We start from the raw sequence: 21904 nt of genomic DNA, 5'->3' as shown, positions 1-21904 counted from the left end.
GTTGTCCTTAGATATATAGAATTCTATTTTGCTGATCAATATGTCTGCTTTAATGTCAATACCATACCATTTGTATTGCTATATATCTGTAATGCAACTTGAGATCTAGGATGGTGATGCCTCTAGCAGTTCTTTAGTTATTCAGAATTATTTTAGATATCCTGAATATTTTTTATTTTTTTATGAAATTGAAGATTTTTTTCATTTCTGTGAATAATCATGTTGGAATTTTAATGTGGGTTGCATTGAACCTGTAGATCACCTGTGCTAATTATATCCTTACCATATAAGTCAGTAATAATATTCCTTGATAGAAGCTTGGTGAGTTGAGAATCAGTTCCCATAGTTTTCTTTCTGTTCCTGTGATAAATATTGACCAACTTACGGAGATAAGCAAGTTTATTTGGCCTGCAGATTACAGTTGGTCACTGAGGAAAGCCTAAGCATGCAGGCTTTGAACTTTTTCAAACCTACTTTATCTGGGGTCCTTTAATGCTTATACCTCCCTTCCAACCCATCTATCCTAGCTAGGAGAGAAAAGAAGTTAATGGGAACAGGAAAAGTAGAACTTTTTAGACTCAGTTCCTTGGAACAATGCCAGCAAACCCATTAAACAACAAACCAGAAATTCAGCAAATGTGGCTGCAAACACAGTAGTGGGAATTGGGAGGGCAGCAGCTGGAACCTGGGACCTAGAAGCGTTCTCTGGAGCGGTTCTCTCTAGGAGCAGAGCGTTTCAAAGTGGAGCGATGAATGCCAAACAATAGGAAACTATGTTAAATGTCAAGACCAAAAAGAGCATCCTCTTGTTTCGGACTCGGATATATATATGTGCGGTGTGTGTGTGTGTGTGTGTGTGTGTGTGTGTGTGTGTGTATACACATATCCTCTCAGAGTCTGTACTAGGGTGTTTATCAGTCAGGAAAGACCATGTCCCCACAAAGGGCAGTTTCTCTTCTGGTGGAAACACACCATGTGTCCTCTCACAAGACTGTTTCCAGCAGACAAACACTGCACACCCTCACACAAGTCTCACATCCCATACTTGGGATCAAAACAAAAACATGTTTACATCCACTACAAAAGCAGGAATTCAATACAAAAACCTGGAAGCAGAAACGGAAGCAGAGACTATGAAGGAATATTGCCCACAGGCTTGTGCCCCATGGCTTGCTCAACTACATTTCTTATACAATCTAAAACCACTTGCCCAGCGGTGCCAGCACCCTCCCACAACAATAATTAATCAACAGAACGTCCCCAAGGACATGTCCCTATGTCAATTTGATGGAAGCAATTCTTCAATTGAGGGTCCCTATTCCCTGATGACTCCAGTATGTGTCAAGTTAATAAAAACTAACCAGCAGGGTTGCACATTGATATTCATTAAAGCCTAAGTCATAATTTCCAAATTTAAAACTAGATGTTGTTCATTGGGTGAATGGATTAAACTTTGGTATATTCAGATAATGGAACAGTATTGCTGATAAATGTGAATGATAAAGTGGGAGTCCGTGCCAGTTATCAAATAACACCAGCCACTGTATCAAACAGGCCAGTTTCAGAGACCATCTCAGGCTGAATTGTGCCCCTTCTTAAGAGAGACTTGATGGTCTTAACCTTTGCTTTCCTTCTTTGGAAGCAGCTTCTCCACAGGCATAATTAAGTTAAGGCGCTGCCACATGACACTATGGAGAACCCTGTTTCATGGTTGGTAAAAACTGGACACGTTCTCAGTCAAGCAAGGAGAGTATCACATGGGAACAAAGAGATTGATGGAATGTATCTCTAAGCCAAGTAATGCTGAACCCACCAGGCATGAAGAGGAGGCAGGAATGATGGCTTTAAGATACCCCAATTCATAGCATTTAGTCATAGTTTCCTTGGAGCACTGTCATGGAGGCTTAGCACAATAAGGGGATTTCTGCTTAGTGAATGACCACTCAGAGTCAGTACAGTGGTTGGAGTGGGAACAGGATGGCTGTGCTTTGCAGTCATTTAGAGGTATGCATCCCCTCTACCTTCCTCTGGGAGTTCCAGAAGCCTTGGTGGTATTGGATTGGGTGGAGAGGGAAGAGGGCTTGATGGGCTTTGACATCAGGCTGCATCACTGGCTCCCAGGGCACAGCTACACTCCACCATCCAAGCCACAAGGAAGCTGGAGATGTCATTTGTGCACCTAGAAGGAAAATAAATGCATTGGGGTGAAAGCACTATATTTCACTATCACCACCCTGATACTCAAAAGGTAGGTCTGAGACCAAAAAGAAAGGAGGCTTTGGAAAGCTCTGAAAGCCTCCTAGGTCTGGCTGTTCTGTGGTGTGAGGGAATGGCTCCATTATTTGAGCCAGGCACAGGCCAGAAAAATCCAAGATCCATCAAAGAGAGTGAGGAGTTGATCCGTGTCATTGTGCCCTCACAATGGTCCCTCTCCTCACTCTGGACTTTGAACATGCTTGGCCTTGAGCTGTCTAACTAAGCCCTGTTCCCTTCTGGATAAAGCAAACAGAACTCTGGTGAGAGTGTTTCCCAGTGATGCTTTTTGGTGTGGTTTCTGGTGCTCTCCGTGGAGCTGTTGTGCTTTTCTACAGTACTGCTGAGAGTGTCAGACAGGGCTCCCTGGGAAACAAGCAAACTGAGTTCTAGCAAGCATGACTAGCTATGATCCTAGCTGCTCCTCTCCTGCGTGATCCCATCACATCTGGAATGCAGAAGAAGAGCCAAGAAGATTAGCCACTTGGCTCAGGCAGCCCTGTCCTCCTCCCTCTGTGGCAGATTTCTCTTTCATTCTAACAAGCATTTAATCAGTAGAGCTGAGTGATATTATTAAAGTAGCCACCAGTGCCAGCATTTCACATTTTGCCCCCACCTCATTGCGTCTAAAAAAAATAAAAAATAAAAAAGCAAAGATCTCCTGCCCCATCTCTCCAATGCAACCATTCTTTTACTCTCAAGTTTCTCAATGCATACACAACACGTAGACAGCCCCATGTTCACACATACATACACGGCCACGCATGCATGTATTCTCCCATACAACAAGCACGCACCACGAATGTCTGCACTGTGAGAAGATGTGTGTTCCCACTGCACAGTGAACTGACAAGAAGACTACTTCTGTTTAGCACTTTGGAGTCCTGTCTTCATCACAGAGCAAAATCGTTAAAAAAAAAATTCCATCAGGCCCCCAAACCCCCAGCACAAATCCATCTACGAACATACTGCCCAGATGTTTAAGTTTAGAAAAGCTCCTAATTTCTTCTGACAAGGAGAGAATAGATTGAACCCCTAATTCATAAGGCAGAAAGAGTGATGGTAAAGAGTAAGTGAGGAGGCCACATGACAACAATTTTGAGACAATTGTTTGTGTCTACAGTCAATCACTTGAGGCCCGGTAGCTGCCAAAACGGCTACCACTAGTTCTTTTAGTGGGATTTTTCTCATACAGACCAGGAACCATACCAGCTGGGCTATTGGACTGTGAACTTGTTCCTAAAAATCTTGCATCACAAGCACTCTCAGCCTCGTGTGGCTCTGTGTGTGTTTGCACAGAGGCTACACTCTGGGGACTGGGTTGGGGCCAACCAAGTGAGAACTCTGGATGCATGGATCTCACCTGTGAGGCGTAGAGCAGGAACATTTAATGATCTGTATGCATAAAGTGAAGAAGGAGGAGGATGCTGCCTGTGTGTCCCGGACCTGCAAGGATGACCTGCTCCTATCACCCATCAGACACAGGCTGAGCAGAGAGGCTGACTTCTGTACTGGTCCATGGAAATCACAGGGTAAGCAGGTAGGCTATCTTAGCAGCATGACCCTATCTCAGAGCCCTGCCTTGGAAAAATACTCCCCCTCCGGGGTCCAAGGGATGAAAATAAGGCACATTGTTAGTGACCCATCCCTTTTATAAGAAGATGAATGCAAACTGTTGCCATGGTGATGAGAAGTAAACATTCGAGGTGTCTTTGTTCAAAGAAAGTGTACACTTTCTTCACTGATCTCAGTGATGGTTTGCCATGATAATTTTTTCTTTTATCTCCTTTATTGTTTTAATTTGTATATAGTAATTATACAATGTATGCTGTGGAATTAGAATCAGGTAATTAGCATACTATTATCTCAGCCATCTGTCATTTGTGCTGCAAATATTCAAAATCCTTTCTTCCAGCTCTCTTCTGAAACAGTAATGAAGGTGTGAATACCACTTTTTTGTAGAACACACTAGAACTTACTCCTATCTAGCTGAATTTTCACACTCAGTCACTAAGTCTTCTCCCCCCATCTTCCCAGCCTCTGATAACCATTATACGGTTCTACTTCTCCGGAGTCGGTTTATTTATCTGCCACAAATAAGTTGAGAACACGAGGTATTCGTCTTTCTGTGCCCAGCTCATTCATTTAATATAATGTTCTCTGCCTCCTCCATGACACGGCAATGAAAATATGCATGCCATCAGAAACAATCATGGAAATGCACTCAGAACCCAGCCCATCTAACCTGATAATAAATGGCCGTAGTTAAGAAGACAAAGAAACAGCAAACACTAGTGAGAGTGTGGTGGCCAGCAGCTTTCACGCTCTGTGGGTGGGAGTACAGGTTGGAACATTTTTATGAAATGGCCCATTGTTCAAAGTCGTTGGGATGTCCTTTTCTTTTTCTATACTCCAATGCTTTTAATCTAGGTCAAACCAGATTAAAATGGCTAGACGGCTCAGGGAAGGTTTAAAAGGGCCAAATGCTCAGCCTGGACAAACGGTGTTTAAATGCTATCTGTTAGCAGACTTGCTGAATATTTGCAGGCACTGTAACTGCTCTAGGGACGTGGTGATCTAGGGGAACAAAGCAAAGGATGGGCCATGCCACGCCTATGTCCTGGAACTAGAAGACAGTAAGCAGACTCTAGGAGCAAGCCATCATGAATTGAGTGAGTTAAATGAGGTGCTTATAGGTCTCCCCGAGAAGACGAGCCCTTGCTTAAGGGGAGAGTATGAGCACGTGGGCTTTGTGGAGAGACAGTGTGCAAGCCTGACATCACAGAGACCACTGTGACCAAAAGTGGGTAGATGAGAGAGCCCAAGATGCTATCATTGAGGACCCAGAGTGGAGGGGTCTGCAAGGCAGAGCAGGAACTTGTCTTCACTCGGAATTGAGCAGAAACAGTAGAGGCTGTGAGCACAGGCCTGATCGCGTGTGACTGGGGTTTTTTTTGAAGAGATCACTTATTCTGATGTCCTGGTGATAAGAGAGTGTAGTATAGACGGACAGGCATTAAAACCTGGAAAACCACTTAATGATGGTGTTCGGAGAAGAGTGGCAGCAGAAAAGATGACGCTAAGTCTGCTCGTGGGATCTTGAAAAGACAGAGAATCTGGTCCAGGTAGAATAGGTGCAGCATATGAGAGAACTAGCCAGGACCTAATCTGTTAAGATGGAGTTCTGCCAGGACAATACAGTGGAGCTGGCTCTGATGGCGGAGGCAGGGACGAGCCAGTCCTAAGGGTGTGAGAGCAGAAAAGCTGGCCTAGCCCCTCACCAGCTGCAGCACTTGAGGAAGTTGGCCCCTGTGCCTTGACTGAGCAGCACAGTGGAGTTGGCTGTAGGGGTGGGTGCAGGTGAGCAGGCTTCGAGGGCATGAAAGCATGAGAGCTGACCCTGACTCCGGCCTATGGCAGCATTGGGTGGGCTAGCCTGAGCAGCGCTGGAGAGCTCACCCTGGTGGTGTGGCTAAGGGAGAGCCAGCAGACTGACCAGCTCGGTTACCATCCAGGCCCAGAGCCAAGGCTTTAAGTGCACCCACCCCAAAATCTACATCACCTGTGAACTGCTGGAGTGCATAAAAGGGCTGGCCTTGCTGATCGAAAGCTGCAGGTTCTCCATGACACACACAAGGCAACAACAGGGTAACCTGGAGGAGTCGTGGTGAGCTTCCAATATTGGTGGCATGGCAGAAGCCAGACCAATGACTCACTGCAAGAATATTTACAAATGAAGATATGTGGACAGAGGGGTATACTGTGGGACACATTGTGACACACTACAGCTTCCACAATGAGATGTATTCTGTGCTTTGTTTTGTATTGTTTATTTTATTATTTTATTTTATTTTATTTGGAAAGAGGTAAAAGGGCAGAAGGCAGATAGGAGGGGACAAAGAGATTAGTGAGACTGGCATCCCTGATGTGAAACTCACACACATACAAAAAAAAAATCAATAGAAAGTTGGGGAAAAGGGTGATGAAGTTCCCATGAACCAGCTTAAAGAAGGTAGCTAAGTCCAGTCTCAGAACCAAGCACTCCTCATTAGCTGTGAGCTTGAGGCACACTTAGATAGCCAAGAATTATTTTCAAGGCAATCATGCAAGATTGGGAGAGGAGGTTGGGCTAAATATATAAACACAGAGGTTAGTCAGGCCTGGTGGCTCTGCCTATAATCCTAGCACTTGGGTGGGTGAAGTGGAAGAATTGTTACAAGTTCAAGACCTGTCTGGGCTACAGAGTGGGCCTCTCTCTCCACATATATATCCTGCTCCATTCCTCCCCCTCCCGTATGTGTATGACATATACATGTATCAAGCAAGCAATGGTGTTCAGATATTAGAAACAGACAGTTCTGGTAGGAGTCCCAGAGAGATGAGAAACATCACTTAAAACCCATGACTGTAACCCAGGAAGACCTTACATAGGAGATGCTGTCTCTTATGTGAAAAACATCCTGAAAACTGGGATGGAGCAGCTGAAAGTGTTCAGGAGAATCCCACAGACAGCACTTGATTGCTGGAAGGCCATCAGGTCTCCAGCTAAACAGGCTTGAGTGTAAAAAAAAGTCTCCACTCTGGTTTGAAGGTCTTTAACAAGGCTTGTATTGAAAGTTGATCTTTATCTCACTGTGAGGATTGAGAGATAGGGCCAGGAGAACCTTCTAGGAGTGACTAAGCCCAGAGAATTCCACCGTAGTGAATATGCTAATTGGTGAGTCTCCCTCCTCCTGGCTTGCTTTTCTCACCATGTGGTTGCTGGCACAACCTTGTGTCCTTGCAGAGTCCCCATCAGCCAGAAGGTCCTTAGATGCTACCCCTTGAGCTTAGGCCTCCAGAACTGTCCCTAAATAAACTCTTGTTCTTTATAAATTACCCAGTCTGTGGTACTTTGTTATAGCAGTGAAAATGTAAATTAATATTGTACCTTGGGCAGAGGAATAACTATCATAAAGGAGAAGAGAATGCAGCCTGTCTTGTGGGACAGGAGAGTTGTCACAGCTCCTCCTTCACATGCACAGGGCACCGACAGGGAGCTCAGAAAGACAGTTGATCAACTGGGGATGAAATGAACAGCTCTGGCCTCTCCCAGCAAAGCTGAAATGTCATAAAGGAACAGGTATCAACACCTGGTGTGGGACGGGATAGGAGAAGAGGAGAGGACACAGGTAAGGCAGAGGGTTCATCATTTTTTTTTTTTTTTTTGAATTTTATTTTATTTTCTTATTTTATTTTTTTTATTAATTTATTCTTGTTACATCTCAATGTTTATCCCATCCCTTGTATCCTCCCATTCCTCCCCCCCCCCCATTTTCCCATTATTCCCCTCCCCTATGACTGTTCCTGAGGGGGATTACGTCCCCCTATATATTCTCATAGGGTATCAAGTCTCTTCTTGGCTACTTGCTGTCCTTCCTCTGAGTGCCACCAGGTCTCCCCCTCCAGGGGACATGGTCAAATGTGAGGCACCAGAGTATGTGAGAAAGTCGTATCACACTCTCCACTCAACTGTGGAGAATATTCTGACCATTGGCTAGATCTGGGAAGGGGTTTAAAGTTTACCTCCTGTATTGTCCTTGGCTGGTGCCTTAGTTTGAGCGGGACCCCTGGGCCCAAATCTGCCTATCATATTGCTCTACTTGTAGATTTCTAGGACCCTCTGGATCCTATTATTTTGCTGTTCTCCCATGCGTCTCTCATTTAGAGTCCCAATAGGATGCCTTCCCCTCTGTCCCAGTTTCCTGGTAAGTGAAGGCTTTTGTGGGACATGCCCCTTGGGCTAGTATGCAGATATAAGTGAGTATATACCATTTGATTCTTTCTGCTTCTGGGTTAACTCACTCATTATGATCATTTCTAGCTCAATCCATTTATCCACAAATTTCGGGAATTCCTTGTTTTTAATAGCTGAGTAGTATTCCATAGTGTAAATGTACCACAGTTTCTTTATCCACTCTTCTACTGAGGGACACTTAGGCTGTTTCCATGTTCTGGCTATTATGAATAAGGCTGCTATGAACATGGTTGAGCAAATTTTCTTGTTGTGTGCTGGAGCATCTTCTGGGTATATTCCAAGGAGTGGAATAGCTGGGTCTTGAGGAAGCCCTATTCCCATTTTTCTGAGATAGCACCAGATAGATTTCCAAAGTGGCTGTACTAGTTTGCATTCCCACCAGCAATGAAGGAGTGTTCCTCTCTCCCCACATCCTCGCCAGCATGTGGTGTCGCTTGAATTTTTGATCTTAGCCATTCTGATGGGTGTAAGATGGAATCTCAGAGTTGTTTTGATTTGCATTTCCCTGATGACTAAGGAGGTTGAGCATTTCTTTAAGTGTTTCTCAGCCATTTGATACTCCTCTGTTGAGAACTCTGAAGAAACCAAAGGACCACAGTCCCTGCTATAGCTTATTTGAAAAACATAATACCTATACCTAATGGAGCATATTAAAAACTGAGAACAGTGAAGTTGGCTGGCAGTGGGGCTTGCTTTCTATCCAGGCTTTCCAGCTCCAGGGCCTTGCAGGGCCTCTGCCTTTTCTCTTCCCATTGCTGATGTCCACACAGCACTCATCTCAGCTTCAGGGAGCTCTAAGGAGACACTGAGGCTGATGGCATTTGACCACTGAGCCACATTCAGGGAGGGGACCCAGTGCTTTTGCCTGAAGGGTCCAGAGCTTTGGAAGCTGAAGAAATCATGGGTTGACAGTTTTCTGTCTTCCTCCAAACAAGTAGCTGCCTAGCCCCCAAGGCATTCCTAACTAACTCCAGGACAATAGGCAAGGTTGCCTGCCACAGTCATGTCACCTGGAGTCCACAGCCTGGTCATGTGGATGGGGAAGTGGGAACACCAACCAATTCTCTCCCCTTAGTCCTGTCCTGACCCTCCTGATGGCCCCAGGGAAAAGCAGTACACCGCCTGAAAAACAAACAAACAAACAAACAAACAAACAAACAACATCCCTTCTCCATAAGGCCTGAGCTGCGGCTCACCAGCCCAGTAACTAGCGGTCATGAAAGAAGGTTAAGGCCTTGGCTGGTGTGGCTCACGAAGACCGTTTGCCGGCTGCAGAGTGAACTTCCAAAGGATGTCTTCTGCTGCCCTCTGCTGGCTACTATGTCTCATTGCAGTTGGCTCAACTGGACTTAGAACTAGTTAACAATACTTGATACTGAGAAAACCTCAAGTATATGCCCCAGAACCAGGCCTTATTTTTCCTGCCATTTCTGGAATGACCTGTAGTAGCAGCGTTGACTGATGGAGTTCTAGGACGCCCTCATTGATTATGACAGTGCCCCAATCCACGGCCTGTGCAGATGGAAGCTGCTTGCACGCTATTCAGCGAGAGTGTGTGAGCTCCAGTCTGATGAACTCTGGCGGCACCGAGGCCTTCCAGCTCTTACAGTCACAGCTCAAGAGATAAAAGTTTGTGTTGCTTCGGTCTTGCACGGCACTAGGCACGACCCCCTGAGGCTACATGAGCTCTTGATTAAGGGAGTCCCCTGGCTGCATCCTCATCAAGTCAGCAGGTGACTTCTGCTGACCTTGCTGTGCCTGGATTCACAGGAACTTGCCAAGAGCATGGCTGCCTGGAGTAAATGCCAAGGCTCTACCTTTTCACAGTGGTATAGGTTGGGTCACTCTGGAATGCCTGTCACTGTGGAAGATGAAAGTCAAGACAACATTCAAATCACAGATGCCAGGCCCAGGGCTCTTGTTTTCTTCCTTTCCCAGATCTACAACGCTGTCATATTCTGGGAGCACACAGCTCTCAGACAACATGGAAATAACCTACTTTCATCACTGTCCCAAACAGGGAACAGTCCCTCCATCCACAGCACTGGATAGGGGCAGTCAGAGGACCATGTTTCCCCTTCTCACTCATGTCTCTTCTGTGCTAGCTTTCCGCAGTAATTAATGCTTTTGTAATTCAGCGAACACTTGTCCCTCTCCGATAGACCATCCATCAAGTGCTGGGCCACTTTATGGTCCAGTAGACAGTGTGGAGCAAAGGTGAAAGAGAAAGGGACCGCACCATGATGTGACTTGGTGGCTGATCTCTGAAGCCTCCAAAGCTGAGAGCACAGATAGTGGAATGAATGGTGTTTTCTTGCCACACTTGGAGTATTAATTAAATCCAGCTATTTGCCAGCTAAGTGCTTAAAGGGTCCCTGGTAATTAAAAGAGCTAATCAGATTTTCAAAGGGCGCCCGTACCATTGTAAACATAGGGGAATTACACTTGCTCTTCTCAGTATGTCGTTTTAAGCTGTTAGGGGTAAGGTCCTCTGGCTGTTTAGTCTTCTAGTGGAGGCAACACCAGCCTGTTGGCTGCCCACCTTTGGGAGGGATGGAGGAACTGCCACCAAGCTCTCTCAAGCTTTGATAGCACACAGAACAAATGGGACATAGCATATCAGTCCTATTGTTCAGAAGGGTATATAGTTCCTTTTGTTTGTCTATTCGGTTGTGTTTTTTGTTTGTTTGGTTTTTTGTTTTCTTAAATCACCCAAATTGTCACTAAGTTCATGTTATTTTATTTTTAATCTCCACTCCCTGTGAGTGTTTGCCAAGCATACCTGCCCAGCAGTTTCTGCTATCTCTGCTATCCAGAACTACTCGCTACTTTTCAGAGTTTCTTGCTAAATGGCTTCAACTGAAGCTTGGCCAAACAAGAGGCAAAGATGAAATTACCAAGCTGGGCATAAGAGGTCACACAATCTCAGTGCTTAGGAGGCTGGGGCAGGAGGATCAGAAGATCACTGAAATATCAAGAACAGCCTAAGCTCCATAGTGAAACGTCATTTACGAAAGCAAAAACAAAAACTAAACAAAACAACAAAAAAAGAATGAATTTTTTAAAAAGGAAAGAACTGAGAGGAAGGGGAAACTGGGGTGTTTCTTTGCCCCCACACTTTTTATGGTGTCCCTGGAGGTACAGCTGCTCCTCTGCCACAGTTACAGCCAGGTGGTCTTCCCTTGAATTCTTTCTTCTGGGAGACCGGATCTGGCCTCTGAAAGGCTCCCCCAGCTTATGTTGTCTTCACCAGCTTGTGGCAGATGCGTCATATGCTAATTCACTTGCCAGTTGTTCCGAGACTATGAACACTACTTTGAGCTAAATTTCTTCAGCTGGGATACATATCATGGGCTAGTTCCCTGACTGGACTTTAATGTATACAACATATGACTGTGATATAAACTTGATGACACTAAAAATGTTGTCTTTAATCATATAATACTATTTCAATCTGTTTCTGCTGCCACTCCACAAAATACTTGAGATTAGGTAATTCATAAAGAAGAGAAATATATTGCTCAGAGCTCTGGGGGGCCTGGAAAACCCCAGATCAAGGCGACAGCAGGTCAGATGTCTGAAGAGGGCTGCTCTCTGCCTCCAAGATGGTGCCTAGATGTTGTGTCTTCTGGGGTGAGACAGAAAGGAACACTGTGACCTTGCAGGACTAAAAGCTAAAAGACAAGGGAGCCAAATGTTGTGAGGAGCCTCCTAATATCACCTGTGAGAGAACATCCTTCATGGCCTGATCACCTCTGAAGAGTCCCTTCTCTTACCACCATCCCATTGGCACCAACCACGTTTTGGTGGGAACACATTTACTCTACCATGCTCCGATACCAGGACCACCTAGACCATCGCAGCACCCTCAGAAGGCACATCGTCTCTCACAGTGACAGGACACGTGTTAGATTCATTGTTACATTCTTCTTTCTGAGATTCATGTCCACTTGCCAGTTTAGTGAGCTAAGAACATGTCGGGGTGTAACTGTCCCCCTCAACAGATGTGTTGACCACAGATGATTAGATAAGTAGAATGAGACCTGCACACACAATGCAGGCACACACAGGCACACATACACACACAGGCACACACACAGGCACACACACACACACAGGTACACACAGGCACACACACACAGGTACACACACAGGCACACACACACAGGTACACACAGAGGCACACACACACACAGGTACACACAGGCACACACAGGCACACACACACAGGCACACAGGCACACACACACAGGCACATAGGCACACACACACAGGTACACACACAGGCACACACACACACAGGTACACACAGGCACACACACACAGGTACACACAGGCACACACACACAGGTACACACAGGCACACACACACAGGTACACACACAGGCACACACACAGGTACACACAGGCACACACAGGCACACAGGCACACACACACAGGTACACACAAGCACACAGAGGTGCGCACACACACAGGCACACACTGGAGTTTTACTTAGCATCAAGAAGGATAAAATTATATTATTTGTGAGTAAATGGATGGAACTGGAGACCATCATATTAATGAGATAAGACTGAGTCATAAAGACGAATACCACTTACTTTATACTTGTACACACACATGTAACATGGGAGCAGAAGCAGGAAATTTTAGGAAAAGAAAGATGGTTAGGAGGAGGAGATCAAGAGAAGAGAATGGTGAAGAATGTGGTCTGAGTACACCATTTTTTACGAGACTGTCACTCAGTTATGTAATAATAACTTTAATAACTGCATTGCAATCTTACATTGATATGCCTACACAGCTGGCCACTTCCTTCTCTGGTCTACATCTTGTCAGTAAGATGGCCATGGTCCCGCCCACTTATTTCTCTGGCTTGTATGAGTGTTGGATGGATTGGAGACTGCAAGATGTTGTAATAAGGAATTGGTGTGCAGAAACAGCTCTGTCCTGCTGAACAGAAGTATGTAAGGTGGATCTCAGTAACAGGAGAAAGGATGGGGGGTGGGGTAAGCCATAAGGAGGTTCTCAATAACAGAAGAAAGGATGGGGAGCAGGGTAAGCCATATTAGTAGGCAGAGGGGCAGAGTCTTGTCCTTGTATGTGAAGAATCTGAGTTTAAGCTAAGATGTCACCCGCCCCCTGCTCCCAACTCTGCCTGAGACACTGCCTTTGGAGAAGTTCTAAGAAGTCACTCCCTGAGGGGTAAATCCTCCTAAAGCCTTGGTTCACAACCTTCACAATGCTGCGACCCTTTAATGTAGTTCCTCACACTGTGGTGGCCCCCAATCATAAAATTATTTTATTGATACTTCATAAGTAGTTTTTCTACCGTTATGAATTGTAATGTGACTATCTGATGTGTGTCCCCTGTGGAGGCTGCAACCCACAAATTGAGAACTGTTGTCCTAATGGCAGTGGGTCACCAAGCAGGAGTGTGGCAGTGTCATCTGAGTCCTAGCACCCATAAGTCCATAAGTGATTCAGGACTGTTAGATGCCTTCAAAAGATTAAAAAAAAAAAAAAAAAAAAAAACCCTGCTTCTTAGCAGGCAACCTTCAGTCCCCAGGGAACCCATCATGAAGCCAGTGGTACCTGGCTGCACAAGGGGAGATGGCAGCAGAGGCAGCAGAAGTGGTGATACTGCAGGGGACCCAGGTGTCCTGGGGGGGCTTCTGAAAAGATTTAGGTGCAGAAAGAACAGAATTGCAAGGAGTGGTGTGAGCTAAGACCTAGAGAGAGGGTGTTATCAATGTCAGTGGCACTCCAGCTGGTTGTGGGGGACTGCGCATAGAGACTGGGCCATCACAGTGACTCACAGGAGGTTCAAGGAGTTGGCAGATTCGGGCTTAGAAAAGCCTTGCAGCATCCCATTTTGTCTGCAGGTGAGATGTGATTGGGAAAGAAGAGAGATAAGCCAGGATACAGTCCTCTAGAATGATCCATCCTGCTAGGGAGCTCTGGAGATGGGGTCACAGCTCGGCACAGCTAGGGCAGGCTCAGTGAGCAGTGAGGCATCTGGGGTACTTGATTCTATATGTTGTAAAGGGTTAAACGTGTCCTGAGAAAGATCTGGCTATTGGCCAGCTTAAGGGAGGCCACCTCTCAGTCCCTGGAGTGTCCAAGATGATAAGAGGCTCTATTTGTCTTGGATCTTGGGCCACACTAGACAGTCCATGCTAACAATGTCATTTATGAGGAAGGCCTAGCTATCAGTTTGACCTCAGAAGGTGCTAGAGATTGCGGCGAGCCAGGTGAGATGTCAGTCATGTCTTTGTGACTTCTGGACACTCAGTGTCCTGGGTTAGTAAAGCTCTATGAGTGTGGCTTACCTCAACAGTGAAAGGATGAGGCTTTGCCGCAGAGCCCCATCGGGGAGGAGAGCTGGAGTGTCACAAATGGTACTCTGAGCCTGGTCCTAGTGCCTCTCCTCTGCTGTAACAACACATAGGTGCTGACTGCCTTGCTGAGTCTTGTGAGTCTTAATGAGTCACAGACTCTTCCGTCACTGGTTAAGGGCTGTTCCAGCTCCCCACACAAGCAGAGCAGTCAAAGCCCAGGACAGATTCCCTGAAGGATATAGGCACCGGTTGTTGGAAGCACAAGTGAGCTCCAAATGGCAGACATGGAAGTGGGAAAGTATCCAGGGATGCACCCAACACTAATGAAACTGATGGTCTACATTGGAGTCCCCAATGCAAAGCCCTAGGCCATCCATCTATAATAAGAATTTATTAGAATGGAAGGAAACAGGGGAAGGGCTAACAATTGAGATGTAATATGAATAAATTAATAAAAATAAATAAATAAAAGAATGTATTAATAATTTAAAAAAAGAATTTATTGGGAAAATAATGTTGAGATCATCTGTCACCATGGCTGACAGTCATCACATGATCCTAAGCAAACCTCCCAACAGTAGTCAGGGCAGAAGAGGACTGACCATCCATTCAATTGGGGTGGCTTTAGAGTGGTGTACCCACACTTCAATGAGCTGGGATCCGGTGGAAAGCTGTCAGCATTGGCATCGATGGTGCTGAGCCAACTCTCTGTTTCTGATTCCACAGCTCCAGCGTGGAGCCTGAGCCTCTGCATTCTAACTGGCTCCTGGTCCAACATGCTCCTGGAAGACCATTCCTTCACAGGCCCACCCAGGGAGAGGCCAGGCTTACCAGTGGCCACCTGCTCTGTCCTGATGAGAAAAACGCCGAGTAAGAGGGATAGAGCAAGTGCACAACTTACTGTGCCCTGCCTTTTTCCAGTACACTTGTCCCAATGTGAGCCCAGAGGCAAGGATTTGCTGGAGATGCATTACCGGGGGAACATACTAGAATGGAACTTGCTGGAAAAGAAGCACAGAGAACTACGGAAGAAAGACATTGAAAATCCAGTAGCACAAACTGGGAATTCTCCTAGGCATGGGATACTGGCTCATTGCTGTACAGTTCTGGCCCAACCCCCACCGGACTCCATGGCTGAGGGTTCTGTATGGGTCTTCAATTTAATCAGGCTTGCAATGGACCAGGCTCCCATGGAGCAAGACCTGGTGGAGCAGAAAAGACAGCCGCAAGCGGTGAAAGACAAGTGTCCTTCATGGGGAACTGTCTCTGGTGGTCAGGGATGAACTCGGACAGGTTTAGGAGTGACGGCTGTTGATGCCACAGGAAACCAGGTACCATGAGGCAGGGAACTATTGCCTGGGTTACATACTCTGAGCTCCTTTCTGCTTCACATGTTTGAAGTCACAACACTTAACAGGCATGCCTCCGTGCCCCACGCTTATCCCCAAAAGTCCTAAAGGAAAGTGTCATTCTAAAAACGCCTTTGACTTTGTTCTTGCCACACGTTCAAACTGTTCCAGTTACTCATGTATGCAATACATTTTATTCTGTGCTTATGGTAAGTCCTTATACATGTTCAGAATATGGAGTCTATATGGACTCCAGAGTCTTATAGACAGCTAAACTGATGATCTCTTGGGTCCATGTGACCCTATCTCAAAAAATAAGAGAGAGAGATGGAGGAAGATAGGCAGTATTAATCTTTAAACCTCCAGACATATAGATACACGTATGCACCCATGTGCACGTGCACGCATACATAGACCACACATATACACACAAAATAAAATCATTAAAGACTGTGGAAATGGGAATGTGATAGAAAGTCGTGTAACTCGCCATAGGGGTTGGTGAGTCAGTTTCTTTTGGTAAGATTGTCAGTCAAAGCTTTACAAAATAATCTGTAATTTGGTGTCTCATGATGCCTTAGATTGGCTTTAAGAAGTAAGAGGGCATGACCAGAGGTGATGCCATGGAGGAAGCAGTTAGCACTGGGGACCAAGGAGCAAGTACAAGAGCCCTGGGATGAGACAGAAGCAGATCTCTTAGGACATAGAAGACACCATGGGGGAATGTCTGTAACCTCAGTGAGAAGATGGGGGTTGGAAATGCATTTGGAAGCATAGACAAGACCTCAAGCCATACTAGGGATCTTCAACGGAGACCACTGAAGACGGGACGTTTGCAACACAGGTGAAAGGAGAGCGGAGGGGCCAAACTGGAAACAATAACAACACTAGAAATCCCACATCACCTCTAGGAGTGATTGGCAAAAAGAGGATGGGGCTCATGAGATCCTGAGGTCTCTGTCTGGGACATCCACAATGGAGGACTACAAGAGCGACTGTCTGGTACGGGATTACATACACTGGGGTGGGGGTGGGGGCATCCAGGCAAATCAGGAAGAAGGATGGGTGAACACCTAGGCCTTCTCCAACATCTGGCAACCTCCCACCAGCCCCTCCTATAGGCTGAACCTTCTAGTGAGCAAAGGAGCCTGAGGAAGGTGGTCTATGTCCTGCATCATCATCCAGCCTTTGGCCTACCATTGAGACAGCAGCCTGCTCTATGGCGCACAAACTTAGCTCTCAATACAGGGGCCAGACTGTGCTCAGTGCATTGCTTATTGCAGTGAGTCCGCAGAATGAAAAAAAAAAAAAAAAACTCCAACTAAATGAAGTGGGAGACTCCACTCACTCTATGGCAAGAGTGAGGTCAAAATTATGGAAGGAGAGTCTAGAGAGATGTCTCAGTGTCTGTCGTCACGCCTAGTGATGTGTGTTTGATACCTAAGACCCACATTGAAAAAGGAAAAAATCATTTCCCCTGAGTTGTCCTCTGACCTCCACCTCCACCACACACACACACACACACACACACACACACACACACACACACACACACAAAATAATAATAATAATGATGATGATGATGATGATAAACGTAATTATTGAACAGCATATAAAAGAAACTATTCGGCAGAGGATAACACTAAAATCACCACCAAGACTACTGTGTAACAGATAGAGAAATGTACCAAAACAAACAAACAAAACAAAATTCACAGTATAAAAAATACCTAGGAAGGTCCCTATCTGCTAGGCGTAGTCACCACTGGGCTTCCGACCTTTCTCCCAGCCCTGCCACACTTCCTGTCTTAGAAGTGCTTAGTAAACTGTCTCTGCTTATACCACTATCCTCATGTCCCTGCCGTGTTGCCTGTTACAATAACCTGGAAGTGCCAGCTACCCATCTATAGCAACCCGCCCTGAAGTCAGCCTCATGGTCCACCTTGGCAGCCAGCTCACCTGACTTTGCCTCCATGGTTCCCCATAATTACATCATCCTTGTGCTGGAGGAACCAAAGGCTGAGTCGCAGTCCCCTACACATTTTCTCAGTCATGCATATGCACAGGGCACTCACCATGGCTCCTGTGGCTGAAGGTGGGGAGAAGGTCCCACTGCAGGCCCTTAGGAACCCCGGCATCCTGTTCAGATGCAGAGGACCGCTGTACCACTGTTGCAGGGCACAAAGCACTCCGCGTGGGAGTAGACCAGGATCCAGGGCCAGCTGGTTGTCCCTTGAGGCTTGAAATCCCCAGTACCGAGTGCTCTGAACCATCCTCCCCTCCGTCCTGCTGATCGCCTCTAATACAGCTTCATTTCCCCTTTGTGGTCTCCTATGTGGTTTCAAAAAGGTTAATTCATTGCTTGATAGAAAATGGAAAATTCAACCAAAGTATTGCTTTTCTTACTAAGCAAACGAAGGCAGGTCTAGCCTAGGATGTGATGTAGCTATCTTCCTGGGAGTCTGACAAGACTGTAAGTCCCCCCCCCCAAAGCATTTAGGTCAGCAGGGGGATACATAGTAATCCTCTATCTCAGAAACAATACAAAATAATAAAGTAACAACAAAAAATATAAAAGAATGTTTGCAGACCAGAGCATCGTCTCTATGCGCAATTTTTCTGTCAGCCCTCAGAGCCAGAAGGCTGGGGTTAGAAGTGCACCCCCACTTCTCCCTTCTTGTAGAACTCACTTAGCATAAACCCCACCCTGAGGGTCTTGTTTGAGTCCCTCGTTATTGGGAATATTACTCAGATTCCCCACACTGGGGATATTACATTGTGTTCCCCACACTAGGGCTACAAAGGACATTAGGTCATCCTCACTATAGGGGCCACCCAAGCTGTGGAGGATACTTAGCTGTATGCCTTGTCTCTGCCCACACGGTTCCAGTAATACCTTCTGTTCTTAAAACCCAAAATGTTCCAAACAGTGTCAAATGTCTTGCTGAGGAGAAAGTCAGATGCTGGCATGTTCTGTCTCCCTTGTACTGCCACAGACTTAGTCATTGCCACATTGCCTTCTGGACTCCTGTATGTCCCATCTGCCTGTCCCTAGGTCTGAGGAGGTGGCCTCTAGGGAAACTGGAATGAGATGGCTAGGATTGATTGATTGGTTGCTATTCCTTGCAGATGCCTCACTGTGGAACTTCTCATGTTTGGCCACTAGATGGTGCAAGTGCAATGCTGCACCCAGAGGGGCAGGGGGTGAGAAAGGTTTCAGCTTCACTTGGTATTGAGGTGTTTTCTAGGGAAGCTCTGGTCCATTGATTGTCCCAGGACCCCAGAGACCTGTGTTTCCCCGCAAGTGAATCCACCGGGGAAGCTGTACAGAGTGGAAGAGGTGGACCATGCACTCTTCTGAAATTACCCTACATTGGTTTGAAATTTGAATTTCAGCTCTGTGTGTGTGTGTGTGTGTGTGTGTGTCTGTCTGTCTGTCTGTCTGTCTGTCTGTCTCTTTGATCCTCTTTCTCCTTGCCCCCCATACCTCTCCTGTAAGACTGGGAGCAAACGAGACATTTAACTTCCCACAGAGGAGATGCACAGAGGAAGACCCAGCCCTCCAGGGCCTGCAGTGTCCCACCCTCACTGTGACAGGACAGTGTGAAGCCCTGGACTTCACCTCCCTCTTCTGATAAGCACAGATGCGATGTCTGTGAGGTCGTTAACTGAAAGATCCTTGGATCTACTAAGTCAACAAGGTCATATTCAAATACTTCAAGCCTTGTGTTTTGTTCCGTCTTTCTAAAAAAAACCAATGCGACTCACATCTTACCACCACCCTCATCCTACCCAGAGACCCGGCCAGGTCAGCAGACGAGAGACTCCAGCTTGCCCACCCACAATCCCTCAGCCCCTCTATATCCCTACATGGCACCACGTGATAACTTCCACAGAATATGGTTCTTCTGTTGCTCTCATTGGCTTTGTAAAAGACGAAGTATGAAGTTTAAAATAACTTACCAAGATAGCCTCAATGAACTTTGACTATCTACAACCTGAAGTTAGAGGTGGGCTAGAAACCCTTTTCATGCCAGCATAATCCGCGCTCCTCCCTCCCTCCTACCCCCCACCACCGCCCCAGCTTCCCTATGAAAGGGACAATTTTCCTATTGCCTCTGGACTTCAGATGCCAGTAAACTTTCTGTATAGGACCAGAAACTAGGGCTTTGAGAACGAGCCGCTGGGCTGTGCACCAATAAAACTTTATTTAAAACGGACAACACACTGGACTTAGCCCACAGGAAGTATTGGCAGCCTCTTACCCACAAGTGGTTCTGAATCAGTGTGATTCCTCATAGAGCTTTTTGACTTGAATTTCCGTGGAGGTGGTGGTCACGTCTCTAGGCCCACTAAGTGTAAACCTTAGCTCTAATGTGGTCTCTAGGTGGCCACGAACAAACAAGTATTGTTTGTTTATAATAACATGATAGACAATAGAATAAGCAACAATCAAAGGTCTGATAACTGTTTAGGGATTGCTGCTGACTTTCCACCTCTGATCCGTCCCAGAGACACTGTAGGTGGCCCACATGAGGGTCACCATGTCTGCTCAGCTCTGCAAGTGAACTGAGGAAAACAAGAGCCATCATACTTTCTCACCGCTCCATCCCATCCTCTCTGCTGCCACTCTGCTGCCACTGAGGGGCCAGCTCTGCCTCCTCTTGCTCAGAGTTTGATGGGGGACCAGGGCTCAAGCTCCGTGCCACACTTTAACCACTAGGGGAGTAATCTTGGCCTAGTCCATTTCTACCACACACTGAACTAATGCCAGGGCCCAGCAGTGGGGGCCAGTGGTGGTGTCTAAGCTGTCACCCCACAGTGGAGGCCACCCAGTCTGAAAGTATCTACTCATGGACATTTTAGTAATACAAGTAAGTACTTAAATTTGCAGTGGAGTTTTATCCAAATGAACCCATTTTAAGGGGGCAGGACGTTAAATTTTTAAAAATGCATTTAATTTAAATGTCCACTGACTTACAATCTCAACTTCAGAACAATGCAGAAGTGGCATATGTTACAGGAAACATATTTCAGTTTGGGTCCTGTCCCAGCTGGTGTTGTGCAGTACAATACTGTCTCTGGTACCCAAGAGAGTCAGCAAACTCCAGTTTCCCTCCACTGACCATGCAAGGGTGACAGCTGGTACTCTAGAGTCTGCAGGTTGCTAAAGCGAAATGTTTGTCTGGCTGGGAAATATAATGCATCTTCAGTTTTCAGCCCATTCACCCTCCATCAATTTGTCAAACCCTATTTGTTCTCCTAGCATTCCCAACACCCTAGCTTATTCTGACTTAGACACAATCCAAATCCTCCCATCAGCCCAAAGTTGGGCAGCATCCTCTCACATGACAAAGGATTGGATATCTCATGTAAGTTTTTGAGTACTGTCCTGAAAGTGGAACACCGAGCCATTCTAAGGGCACCCACCATGAATGAGCAGCTGGGGTGCTTTATAGTATCTACCAACCACACATCACCACCCCACTGGAAAGCTGAAAAGCTGCATGTCAAATCACAATAGGATCAGGGAGGTGGTGGCGCATGCTGCCTTTAATCCCAGCACTCAGGAGGCAAAGGAAGGCAGATCTCTGTGGGTTCAAGGCCAGCCTGACCTATAGAGCGAGTTCAAGAACAGCCAAAGCTACACAAGGAAACCCTGTCTTGGAAACTTGAAATCACAACAGGAGACTATCTGTATATACCATTTAAACTCGTGCAGCTGTAAAATATCAGAAACACCCGGTGAATACCACTTTTAGGTACCCAGTAAACAGCCAAGCAAATGTACACACAACAAGCAAAACGTTCACACCAACAGATTCAAATTAGCAGCATTCACTACTCACCATGGTAGATGGGGTTGGCAGGAAGACAGGATCGCCTGTGCTGAGCCTAACAGTAGACAGATGCCTGTGGTGTGCGTCCCTGCCGCGCTGGCTGTTGAGGATGGTGAGGCAGTTTTGATCTCACCGTCATTAATATCTTCGGTAGTTTCTCTTTAACAATAACTTATTTTGGATACTTGTCTACAACTTCGACAGATAAATGAGCTCCAATAGTCCCTCACAGAAGAACACGGTACTCAAAAAAGATGCTTTCCTTTATGTTCTCTATCTTGTTACTCAGGACCTCTTGCAGATTGGTACATGTCAAGAAAGCC

The sequence above is a fragment of the Acomys russatus genome, chromosome 4 (genome assembly GCF_903995435.1).
Source record: "Acomys russatus chromosome 4, mAcoRus1.1, whole genome shotgun sequence".
NCBI classification, from domain to species: Eukaryota; Metazoa; Chordata; class Mammalia; order Rodentia; family Muridae; genus Acomys; species Acomys russatus.
The sequence above is the reverse complement of the archived record's forward strand: the minus strand, read 5'-3'. Positions refer to the sequence as shown.